The following is a 13,298-nucleotide window of genomic DNA, read 5'->3' on the forward strand; positions in this document are numbered from 1 at the left end:
ACGGCAGGGCACTGCCTGGCACACTGGCCTTGCGGTGCCCAGCTAAGCAGCCCACGTGAGGCAGGAACTGGCTCCAGGATGAGGTAATGTGCCCATCCTCCCCCGCGCCGGCTCCGGCCACGGTGACTCAAAGGCATTCCTGGCCGGTGGCAGCTCCACAAGCGCTGGCACTGCCCCGAGCCAGCAGCGAAATGGGCACAGCTCTGGGAGCTGAGGAGAGCTGGAGCCTCCTCTCTCCCTTCTCCTGCCATCACCAGCGCGTGGCTGGCTGCAGAGCTGCCCCTCTGCAGCGGGGAGCTCGGGGAACACTGGCCAGGCAGGGCGACACCGAGCCCCCACTCAGCTCCAGCGGGGAACACCTTGCTGGCCACCAGTGGCTGTTTGCCCTCCCCCTGCTGCTCCCAGCGACACGGTGCCACAGTCCCAGCCAACAGCACCGGTGGTGGCACCAGGGCCGTGCCCAGCCCCGCAGAGCCGCAGCCCTGGAGGAGCACCTCCGAAACTGAAGCCTCCTGGAATGAAAGTTTATTTATCTGTTTAATTAAGATGTGTTCACCAGGCGCACAGACCCCATTCCATCTGTCTCACTTACAGCCGTGTCCCAGTAAAATTAAACCTAATAAATATCAGCAGAGGGAAAGCAAAGGGCACGTGTGAGATATACGATCAAAGGCTGAAGTTGCACAGGGCTGCAGTTCTCAGCACATCTCTCTCTGCCCTTCGGGGCTGGGCTGGCTCTGCGCTCCCCCGCTCAGGATGGGGCTGCCTTTCCTTCAAATCAGCACAATTCCCAGTTTTTTATTTATTTTAAATGAACCCTTCAGGCCTCTTTGGTTTTGTTTTCTGGAAGAGGGAGAACAACATGGCATCAGGACTGGAGCAGCCTTGGCTGGCGCTGGAGCCAAGGGACCGAGCCTGCACTGGGAGCACTGGTGGGCATGCACCCCCAAACCACTGAGGGAACTTGCCAGCGACAGTGCAGCACATCTGGCTGCTCCAGGGAACTTGCCAGGGACAGCACAGCACATCTGGCTGCTCCAGGCACCGGGATGTACCTGCTGCACAGTCGAGAGCTGTTGGGAGGTGCCCAAGGCAGCCAGCGTGGTGCTGTCCTCTCCTTGGGAAATGCCAGAAAAGCTCAGGCCTTCTCCAAGGGACACTCCACCATCTGGAAACTTTATCCATGAGGAACGAGGAGCAGAGGTCTGCCTGGAGCCCCGTGTCCCCAGCCCTGCCGAGCAGGTGGTGTCACACGGGCTGGCAGCGCAGCATGGCTGCGGCACATCCCTGCCAAGGGCCCTGAGCACCCGTCAGAGCTGCTGCCAGCCCAGAGTCACCCCAGCTCCATGGCCAGACTCTGACCCACAGGATGAAATGGGAAATCCCTTCCTGGGACCCCCATCCCAGCAGAGAGGGATGATGCAGTGCCCATGGAGCTGCTGTGGGGGCACAGTGCACAGCCATGGGGTGTCCCAGGGACTGTGTGTCCGGTGTTTAACAGGGCCCTGGGATCCCTGCAGCACTCTCTCAAGGGCAAAGCCGGATGCTGACACTCGTGAGAGCTGCCAAGGGGGGCTGCAGATCAGGCAAGACACGGCCTCTGCCATGAGGGAGGCAGGACTGGTGAGATCAGGTGCTTCAGCCTCCCTGGGGTCATCCTGTGAGTGCAGTGCTGGCAGCCCACCAGCACCCAGGGACAGCAGGACCAAACGAATCCTCTCCTCCCACCCACTCCAAAATGCCCCCAAGCCGTGGCATTCATTAATTAAAAGCTCATTAGTAGTTATTCAAAGACATCAAGCAATTAGATGAAGGCATTGACAGATCTGAGCTGCTGTGTGACAAGGAACATCTCATGGCAAGAAATGACTGTGCACCAAGGAAGGTCCCATGTCCCCAGTACCCTGGCCACAGGGATGGCCCCAACTTGGGGCACAGAGCAGGACAGTGAGAAGGGACTGATGAGCCTCCTTGGCACCCTGTTAAACCTCTCCATCTTTCCCTGCTCCTTCCTCCTCCAGCAGCTCTCAGAGGTCTCTGGAGACACTGCCTGCTCTGAATTCCCAAAGATGGAGCACCCAGGTATGACCTCACCAGGTGAGGAGGGGACTGTGACCAAACCACAGCCAGTACCCGAGACAGCAGCTGTGGCAGTAGGAGCAGGAATGGAGGGAAAGCACATGGAAGTTTAATGGGATCCAGGGAAAAAAACACCTCATTGAGATATTCCTGACCCACTGTGAGGGGAGCAGATGGGGCCTGGGGATCTGTCAGCCTCTGGCTAGAGCTGCCAGCACTGTGCAGAACAGGAGAGCGGCTGGGCTGACACCTGGGGATGTTCCTTGGCCTCTTGTGTCACCCGTCCTCCTCTGGCCTCGAGCCACACGGGCAGGGACAGAAGCCCTGGTGCTCTCCACATAACAGCACCTGCTTGCAGCTGTCCCGTGTCCCCCATCATCCAGCACCAACAATCAGTACACAGGGACCTCCAGCAGCCAGTGCCATCCGTGCTCCCTGCAGGAGACACGGCAGCTCCAGGGGACACAGCTCACACCCCTGGCTGGGCAGCATGAGCCAGAGCCTGTCACCATGCCTGGCTCCTCGCCCCTGCCCCTGCAGCCCCTCCTGAAGCCCTCTCTTGACAAAATATTTACATGAAATGGCAATTAGGCTCCCTGGAGTTAATGAGAATTAACCTGCAGCAACAGCACCGTGGCAGAGCAGCTGCTGCTGAGCACCTTGAGCTCACGGGCCGGGTGGGCAGTGCCAGGGCCACAGCAGGGAAACGGCTGTAGGACACTTCCAGGACCACCAGGGCCAGGACCAGGCCACCAGCGCTGGGGCCAGAGCCTGCACCGAGGCAGGGCCAGCAGCACCAGCAGGCCCAGCACAGACTGAGAGGGAGGAAGGAATGGTGGAGGGTGATGCAGGACTGGTGGAGGATGATGCAAGGAAGGAGCAACTGCAGAGCAGGAACCTGAAATGCCGCATTCCCAGGGTCCCCCTCTTCCCTGGGACCAGCTCCACTGCCTGACGAAAGTTCCCAAGGAAAAGTGCCCTCTGAACTGGCAGCTGTGCCACTGTGCCTCACAGGCTGCTGGGGGGCTTTAGCAGCAGCCCCCAGGGTGCCTGCACATGGGACACAACAGGAGGGGTCCAAGCCACCCCCAGCAAGGGGGCACTGCCGGTGTGGGCACCAGCACTGGGCTGGGACCCACCTGAGCAGCAGACAGGTGAGGGGGAACAGGCTGGAGGTACTCCAGAAGCAGACACTCCATCCTCATAATAAGATTTTTTAAATGCACAGAGAGGATGTTAGTGTTAAACAGGCACTGTGACCTGGGGCACAGTTTATAAATCATGGTATTTACAGACCCCTTCTTCCCCTTGCCCCACACACTCTTAATTTCTCTGGCATTACTGTTCATTTGCTTTGGCATGTCAGCTCGTTGAGGTGTTGATGACCGAGCCACCACAGCGCTCCCATCATGCAGGGACACCAGACCCTCTGCTTCCTCCCACGCCACGACGGAGAGACGCCCACGATGCCAAGAAATGACGCTGGCTGCTCTGCCGGGAGCACAGCCCTCGCCCTGCCCTTCCCAGCAGAGCTGGGGATGCCACCCTGCGCTGCCGGGAGCGGCTGTCCCGGCTGCTGGCCCTGTCCCCATGGGACAGGGGGCAGAGACCCTGGAGCGCCTGGAGCTCCCATGGCAGCGGGCACCGGCCGAGCTCTGCAAAGCCACACAGCTCCGCTTTGCTCTCGCAGCTGTGCTGGATCGTTAAGTCCCTGGGGAGAATTAGCACGGAGGCAGGAGGCTCTGCCAGCCCTGACAGGCTCTGGAGCCGTGGCAGCACCGACATCCCTCATGACAAAGCACCTTACACCTGAAAGCTGCCTCCCTGAGAAACAATGAATCCGCATTATCCTCTTCCTCCTCCCCATAAGCTCCCTTCCCCACATCCCCCTTTGCCTGCCCCTGCCCACGCTGTTCCCTGCTCCCAAATCCAAGTGAGCACAACTCCCCGGAGCATGCAAACCTCAGCAGGCTGCTGCAGCCCCCAGCCCCTCACCATCTCTGAGGGAGCGAGAGGGAGCAGGGGGAAGGAGCTGGTGCCACTGGTTTTCAGCCCCAGCTGGTGGGCTGGGATGCCACGGGAAGACTCTCGGATGGTGTAGAGCCTGATACAACCCATGTTGCAGCCCTGGGGAGGGAGTGTAGCTCCATGGGGGACTGCTGGCCCCAGTTCCTTGCCCTCTGCTCGCTGTCCCAGCCGCCCCCAGAGTGGGGCTCACAGACACATTCAGTGTCCCAGCCCCAGGCCAAGGGCCGGGACAGACCCTGTCACATCCCCTCTCCATCCCTGCACAAAGCCCTCGAGGTCTCAGCCTGTGCCCCCTCCAGCCACGGTCTGGGTGCTCCCCTAGTGCAGGGAGAGCTGAGCCCCCCGTGCCCAGCCCACTCCCCAGCCATGCCCCTCGCTCTGGGCTCGGCAGGGGAATTGTGCATCCCCCCCAAGCCTCCAAACCCCCGAGCAGAGACTGCTGTGGAGGAACTTTGGAGACCAGAAGGGGATCTCAGGGTCCCCATGGAAGGTTCCCATCAGTAGCCTCAGGAATTTCAGGCCTGGGATAGAATGTGGGGACTGCCCCACAAGCACCTGTCAAGATCCTGGGTGGGCACCGTGAGAGGGGGCTGCTGTTCCGCACAGAGCCGTCACCTGGATGTCCCACTGTCACCACAGACCCGTGCCCCCTCCCAGGCCAGCCCTGAGCCCACGGTGACCACCAAAGTACAGCTGGGGCAAGGGTTTGCTGCTGGGCAGGACAGGCAGCTCGGACAGGGCAGGAGCAGGGGCAAGAGGGCAGCTGGGGGTGCCCCCAGCAGGGACCCCTGCCCGCCGCCCTGGTCCTTGCCAAGGCCGGGGCTGTGTCCAGCCCATGTCCTGCCTGCCAGCCCTGGGCAGTGACCACAGGGGAAGCTGTCCCCGGACGGGGGCACAGCCAGGCAGCGGCAGCGGGGGAAAACCGCCCCAATCCTGAGCGAAACCTCGGCACACAGGGAGGGAAGCGCCCACCCCTGGCAGCGGTACCTACCCAAAAATACATCATGGTGTCAACGGCGGGGGCTGGGGCGCTCTGCGGGGCTCGGGGGGAGGGCGATGGGCTGCTCCCGGCCACCGCTCCTCCTGTCGGGCTCCCTCCGATCCCCCTGCTCCCGCAGCCGCGGCTCAGAGCCGGCCTCCAGCCTGCGGCCGCCCCGCTGGGCAGCGCCTCATCCACCCCGGGAAACGAAGAACAAACGATATCCTCTCCAGTGCCTTGGAGGACCAAAGGGAAGGGCGAGCGTGTGCGGAACGCCGAGCCCGGGGGTGAGCGGGTGCTGGGGAGAGGGGAGCGGGCTGGGCGCGGGGCACACGGCAGCGGCAGTGTGGGCTCCCGCTGACACTCCGAGCAGACGATGTCCTGCCTCAGCATTTTTCAAGCTACCCTGTCAATAAGGGAATCCGCCGCTCACAGTTAACCTGCGAGGTGCCAGCGGTCCATGGGATTCCATAACCCGCTGCTCCCAGCGCTGGTCCTGGCCGGCAGGGATGCTCAGCCGTGATCCTGCTGGGATGAGCTGTCCTGGGAGGCACAGAGTCCCCCCCTTCCTTGGAGCAGCCACTCGAGGGGACAGAGCCAGCAGCCCCCGGCCCCTGTGTGCCACGGGGAGCCACGGGCACAGTCCTTGGAGCCCGGGATGTGGCCACCATGGACTGCACGACAGGGCACCCAGAAATGCCAATCAACGCCGGGGCAGCCGCTCTTCCCCTGAGCCCCAGCAGACCCCCGGGGCAGGACCGGACAGGGGACACAGCGCAGAGCTGGCCACGGTGTGGGCCTGGGGATAACTCAGGGGGTGCTGCACACAAGCCCAGCCGGCCCTGGCACACAGTGAGGGCTTGGCAGCCAGGCAGTGCTGCTCCTCGGGCATTAAATCTCTGGCCTCCGGAGGGACGGCGCAGTGGAAGGAGCGAGGGGACCATAAGCACTGAACCAAGCGCGGTAGCGAGGGAATAAATAAGGATAAGGGAAGCAGGAGAGTGAGGGGGGCAGCAGATTGGTCTCCGGGGCCCAGCTGGTTCTGACATCTACAGCCCCATAATCATATTCAGAACAGCACCAGGCTGGAGGCAGCTCTCCTCCAGTACGGCAATAAACGAGAGCAACACTCTCAATAATTCAGCACCAGGAGAGGGTGATAAAGCAGCAGAGGCACCACTGCAGGCAGCTGGGGCGGGGGGCTCCCTGTTCCCTCTTATATCTCAGTGATCCAAACCCTTTCCTCTCTCTCTGTGCCCTGTAAATGCAGCCCCAGCTACGACTTGGGGTCCCCCCCAGCCTGCCAGACCCCCCAGTCCTGCTGTATGGGACAGACAGAGGGGCCCAGTGCAGCAGAATGAAACCCCTCCATCACCAGCAGACAAAACCTGGGGGGTCACTGGGCAGGGGCAGAAGTGGAGCCAGGGTAGGGCCAGCAGCAGGAGCACCTCCCCAGCTCTCTCCCAGCACCATTCCACCCTCTCCCACTGCAGCCCCTCAGACCCGCACAAACAGAGCCCAGAGCCCCTGTTCCTGTCCCAAAACTGTCACCCAGAGCAGGCATGGGACAGCTGAGCTGCAGGACACCCACCCCGCTGCCCTCCCCTCTGCTGTGGACACACCTCTCCAGACACAGCCAGGGGTCACAGCCCAGCACGTTCCAGCAGCCCCCGCAGCCTCCGACCCCACACACAGCAGGGAGGGAGAAAAACCCCCTCCCCAGCACAGGAAGGGAACCACCAAGGCATCAGTAAACACAAGGGTGGCAGAGGTGGGGGCAGCCCGGCCCTGCAGCCCCCAGCTCTGCAGCTGACCAGCACATCAGCCCAGCTGTGAGCTGACCAACAGTGAGCTGACCAGCAGTGAACTGACCCTCTGTGAGCTGACCAGCAGTGAGCTGACCCTCTGTGAGCTGACCAGCAGTGAGCTGACCAGCAGTGAGCTGACCAACAGTGAACTGACCCTCTGTGAGCTGACCAGCAGTGAGCTGACCCTCTGTGAGCTGACCAGCTGTGAGCTGACCAGCAGTGAGCTGACCAACAGTGAACTGACCCTCTGTGAGCTGACCAGCAGTGAACTGACCCTCTGTGAGCTGACCAGCAGTGAGCTGACCCTCTGTGAGCTGACCAGCTGTGAGCTGACCAGCAGTGAGCTGACCAACAGTGAACTGACCCTCTGTGAGCTGACCAGCAGTGAACTGACCCTCTGTGAGCTGACCAGCAGTGAGATGACCAGCAGTGAGCTGACCAGCAGTGAGCTGACCCTCTGTGAGCTGACCCTCTGTGAGCTGACCACCACGTGTCCCCCACGCTCACACCCCAGCCCTTGTCCCACTCATCCTGGCCCTGCTCCCTCCCAGCCTTTCTGCTCCTTTCTCGTAGCTCTTTCTCCACATTTCCCATGGGATCTCAGGACCCTTCCAGACAGTCCCCTCCCAGCAGGTCACCTCCATCCAAGGATGGGAGTGTTTCCCTGCCAGACACCTCTTCATTGTTCTGCATGTTGGCAGCTCCTGTAGTAAGGTGCCACTGCCTTGGTCCCCGTCACCCCCTGGTCCCACTGGCACCCCCAGCCCATGCCAGGGCCCAGAGCAATGAATGCACCAGACTCATCCTCTCCAGCCCCTCGGACTTCTTTCCTCCTCTGCTTCCCTGGCTTTGGGGGGGGAGCACTGTACTCAGTGGGATGGACCTTGGGGCATGCGGTGTCCCCTCCGTGATGGGATGTCCCTAGTGCTGTGACATCCAGGGGAGGGCAGGGCAGGAAGGAGCCATCCACACCTGACCAGCAGGCACCAGGCTGGCAGAGGGCATCTGCCCTGGTCACCTTCCACATACAATCAGCCATGACCTGCCTCAGCCTGGGGACACCGTGAGCTGTTGTGACACCTCCCAGAACCCTGGGGACAAACATCTGCTGTGGTGGCCAGGCCAGGGTCAGCATGGGGCTGTGGGCTGCTCTTTTCCCTCAGTAAGGACAGGGTCCCTGGCTCCTCCAGGGATGGCTCCTGGGAGCCGCACAGAGTACGGACAGACAGCAAGGCAGCACACACGGACACTCACAGGCACGTCAGTCTCAGCTCTCCTCATGCAGGACTCACATCACACCTGTGTGGGGCTCAGTGCTGGGGGGAGCCGGGGGTCGTGGGCAGCCTTCCTCCCATCCCTCCCCCGAGCACGGCTCCGTGCCCACCGGCCCCTGCCTGATCCCTGAGCCTGAGGGTGCTGCCCTGCCCCGGCCAGCCCCGCACCAAGCACCCATTGCCAGCCCCACACATGCAGGGTCAGCGTGCAGGAGGGACCCCGGGAGCAGCTGCTGGCATCCCAACCTCCGTACCTTTGATTCAGCCCAGCTCCTCCCGCGGCGCTTGCACTGGGCTCTCTAGAAAAGACAGGGAAGAGGAGGAAGAATTAAAATCGATGATCATCATCACTAACCTGTTACAGTCAATGCTGTCTGCTCATCGACTGCGCAGCGTTGGGGTATGAGCATGGACGTGAGTGTTATTCCCTGGCAGCCTGTGCTGGTCAGGAGCTGGTGGCCAGGCCAGGGGCTCAGCACCTGCACCTCAGCATCAGCACCCACCAGCACCATGCCCAGGGTGACGGGCACAGGAACCACCCCCCTTCAGCTCCAGCAGTGCACCTCAAAGCCAACCCAGCTCCCACAGACCATGGGCCCCTTCCTTGGCTGCCCCAGAACCCTCCCAGCACAGCCCCACACACCCCACAGGGTGGGAGGGGGCACAGCTGGCACCAGAGCGCTGGCTGCACATCTGGGTTGGTGTCCCCCAAACCTTCTGCCCACAGCAGCACGGCACACGCTCCTGTGAGGAGCAATCCCTGCGGCACACGGCTCCGCTGCTGTCCTGGCTCGGGGCACTTCTTGGAAATAAAGCCAAATTTCAAAGAAAACTTCCTGAAAGCTGCACTTCAACTAATTGGCTTTTGCAGCATGGCCAACGCAAACATTCATCAATCATGTTAGACCCTCGGAAATAATGAGAATGGCTGGTACATCCCAGGAGTGGTTAAAGAATGAGGGGGAGCTGTGTGTGCTCTGCTTTGGAGTCCCACAAGTGCTGAGTCCCACCTGCCCAACTGCTCTGCTCCCAAGCACTGCTGCTCAGCCCCCACTGCAGGGGCAGCACCCCAGGGTGAGGGTCCCGAGGGTGGGTGCAGGGACCCCGTGAGCTGCTCCTGGTGAGCACACGGCCCTGGCCGGTCCAGAGACCCCTCCGGTGGCGGCTCAGGAAGCAGAGACTGATCCCAGGCACTCGTGTTAGCAAACACGGTTCTCAGCCGCGCAGCAGGATAATCAATTATGGTAATTCCTGCCTCAATGAATCAGATTCATGGAGGAGTACAGCTCATTAGGCTGGTGCTGACTTCCATTAGCACTCTTATGATAAAAACCCTCCAAACACTCTCACCCAGCACGATGCATTCACCAGGCTGGGGGTCTCCCCTCACCCCGGGCCAGGGCAGACCCAGCTGTGGGAGGTGGGTGTCCTAAAAAAGATGTTTGGGAACTCCCTGGTTCCCAGCAGCGTGATGCCAGCCCTGCAGCTGCAGGCCTGCAGACCCTCCTGCCCCAGCCACCACTCCTGAGCTCTTCCAGCGCCCACCAGGATCCCGGCTGGGATCAGGAGATGGCACGGCAGGCCCAGAGCACTCCAGCAGCGGGGCTGGGAGTGCTGGGAGTGCTGGGAGTGCTGGGAGCCCAGCCTGCCTGCTCTGCAATGAATAATTGACACTGCACGCTCCTGGGGGAGGCTCAGCGATGGGTAACGCCGCATTTCCCAAACACATTTCCCAAGAAAGGCGCCTTCTGAGAAGCTCCCCACAGCATCGCGGGGCCCCGCAGCCAGGACGTGCCTCAGCTGGGATGCCACGCTCGCTGGCACCGACAGGGAATCGCCAAGCCCAGCTCCAGACCCTCTGGTGCTCCCAGCAGCACAGGGAGCGGGATGCTCAGCCAGAGCCTCCCTGTCCACGTGTGGGACAAATGTGGGAGAGGGAAACCCCCAGCCAAGCGTTGATGGGAGGCAGGAGCAGCTCCAGGCAGCATCTGGGGGGGGATCTTGATCCAGTCTCTGCTTTTCTGGCAGAGGTCTGGGCTAACTGATTCTGCCTGGAACCTCGCAAAGCCTCGAAGGGACCCGCTGCCAGAACAGGATCCCAGCTAAAAGAGAATGAGAATCAGGGGGTCTGCACAAGAAATGCAGCCTGTGTCACTCAGCTGCCCCTCATCACCCCCTATCCCCGCACTGCAACCTGAGGCAGGTCTGGCTCTGATCCGCTGGGAAACTTCTTGGTAGTTTCTCAAAGTACATTTTAACCCCCATTCCCTCCACCAAAAATCCTAAATTAATTTTGCTTTTAATTAAATTCATTAGCAAAGATTATCTGGCTGAGGAACAATAATGTCCCACCCCTCCCCCCACAGCCCTCTCTATTTATATCCCCATATACAGAACAGCAGCGAATATTTCTTTATGGGCCATTAAAGGTTTAATGTTTAATTTATAACCACCTCTCCGGCGGGTGGGATGGCCAGGCACAATGTCAACATTTTTAATTAAATGAGAAGGGATTTTTTTTTTTCCCCAGCTAAGGAATATAAAACATCCCGTTCCCAGCAGCGCTGGAGTCAGGGACAGGAGGGGCAGGGGCAGGGGCAGAGGCTCCTCCTGCACAGCAGCTCTCAGGAGGTGTTTCCCCACTATCCTGCCCTGCCCGGGGCAAGCCAGGGCTGCTCCACATCCCCAGGCAGGAGCGGGGATATGAGCTGGGCAGCACCCAGAGGAGCCCTGGTGGGACCATCAGCAGCTCAGCTCTGGGGCTGCTCAGGAGAGTCCTCCAGCCAGCAGCTGAGGTCTGGGAAGAGCAGTCCCACCCTGGGGACAGCTCATGGTGCTGCCCCACTTTGGGATTTGTTTTGCTTGGCTGTGGGGCCCGGCAGGTCCCTCGGGGGGCAGAGGTGAGAGTGTGGCACTGCCACGCTTGGCACAGCCCGTGCCAACATCTCTGGTCACCAAACGCCTCCCGAGCTGTGAACCTCCCAGCTGAAATCCTTCCTGCAACTTCTGCTGGTCACTGGCACCTCCTCCCCGCCGGGGACTGCGGCTCCTGCGGCATCACCAGCTCCCTCCTGCCGGCGAGGAGAGCAGAGTGCTGCCAGTGCCCAGATCATTCATGGCACCTGCCTGGCACAGCAGGCACCACCACAGGAGCCTGGCGCTCCTGGCATCCCACCGGCATCCCTCCCACAGCCCCTCATGCACGGTGCACGCAGCAGGAACACGGGAACGCGTCTGCAGCAGCCTCAGCACCACAGTGCAGCCCTTCCTGCTGGCCAGAGCCGAGGGGCAGCTCCGAGCCGCAGGTTTCCATTAATGGAGTATTTTATCTTTCAGGAGAGATTAAATCTCTGGACAGAGCAGAGCAAAAGCGCTGAATCAGCAGCTAGCTGGGGGTGGCAGGTTCAGCCACGAGCATTTGGCTCCAGCACAGCCCGTCAGTGCTTCATCCTCCTGCATCCACACTCTGCCAGACACTGCCAGCCCCGAGCCCCCCACAGCCTGTTCTCTGCCCTTGCAAGCGCCAGAGGAGCCACACGCAGCCCCATGGAGAGGCACCGACACACCCAGAGCAAGCCAAGCTCCAGTGGCAGGGCTGAGCTGCCTTCCTCCCTCCCTCATCATCCTCTGCACAGCACTGATGGGCAGGAGGTGTCCTGGCACAGCTGCCATGTCAGCCAGCAGGTCCCCAGCCCAGCCCTCCCTGCGGGCTCTGCTCCCACCCACACCTCAACAGGGTCCCTCACAAAGCCCACGGACACAGCTCTTGTGCTCCTGCCCATGGACAGGTTCTCATTCTCCTGCCCATGGACACAACTCTCATTCTCCTGCCCATGGACACAACTCTCATTCTCCTGCCCATGGACTGGCTCTCATTCTCCTGCCCATGGACACAACTCTCGTTCTCCTGCCCATGGACTGGCTCTCATTCTCCTGCCCATGGACACAACTCTCGTTCTCCTGCCCATGGACACAACTCTCATTCTCCTGCCCATGGACAGACTCTCGTTCTCCTGCCCATGGACACAACTCTCATTCTCCTGCCCATGGGCACAACTCTCATTCTCCTGCCCATGGGCACAACTCTCGTTCTCCTGCCCATGGACTGGCTCTCGTTCTCCTGCCCATGGACAGGTTCTCATTCTCCTGCCCATGGACTGGCTCTCATTCTCCTGCCCACAGACAGGACTCTCGTTCTCCTGCCCACAGACAGGACTCTCACGCCCAGCGCTGCCCGTGTTGGCTGCGATGCCAGGGAGGAGCAGAGCGGTCACTCTGCCCACACAGCCACACGTGTGCTCACGGGAGCAGGCGTGCAAGGGCCGGCTGCAGGGAGCCAGCAGCGGAGCAGGGATGGTACTGTGCCGCTCACTAAAAGCATGAGTGTCACTAAATCAATAATTCATTTACTTTAATGAGATAAGTACTTGGAAAACTAATTGCAAACCTGCTCCATTTACTCCAACCCATTATAGCCTTTAATGTAAATGGCAGGAGTGCTGCTGGAGGAAGGGGAATGGCTTTGGGTAGAAGATTGTGTTGTCCTTCCCCTTCTTCTAAGAAAGAGAACTATCAGTCATCAGCTGGGACAGTAGAAGCCAAAAGAGCTGGTGGAATCACCGTGTGGAAGCGTTGGTGAGGGAATCACTGCGTGGAAGCAGTGATGGCAGAGCAAGAGGAAAACCCAGATCCCCCCCGGGGTCACCACTGTCCCTCTGCCCGCCACAGAGGGATGGCCCAGGCCGGGATGTGGCTTCACTCTTCTCCTGTGCCACAGACTCCCATCTGGAGCCCTGCTGGATGTGCCCCCGCTGCAGGTGGTCGCTGTAATCATCTGTCGTTCGTTAGAAACGCGCGGCCGTATCTGGCACAGCATCCCCCTGTGTCACCAGCCGCCAGCTCCTCTGCCTCAGCCGCTGCTGCCCTGCCCACCCCTCCGGCCCCATCAGCCCCACCTGCCCGGGGAGCCAGAGCGGGCAGGGGGGTCCTGGCAGGCCCCAGCAGTTTCCTGAAGAGGAGCCGTGGCTGCAGAGCCGCAGCCCGAGCAGGAGCCGCGTGCCAAGGGCTCACTTCTCGCTTGCCGGAGCAAATGGCAGGTCATAAAAAGGAACTGTGACAGAAAAGAAAATG

This window comes from Poecile atricapillus, chromosome 17 (assembly GCF_030490865.1).
Source record: "Poecile atricapillus isolate bPoeAtr1 chromosome 17, bPoeAtr1.hap1, whole genome shotgun sequence".
Taxonomy (NCBI): Eukaryota; Metazoa; Chordata; class Aves; order Passeriformes; family Paridae; genus Poecile; species Poecile atricapillus.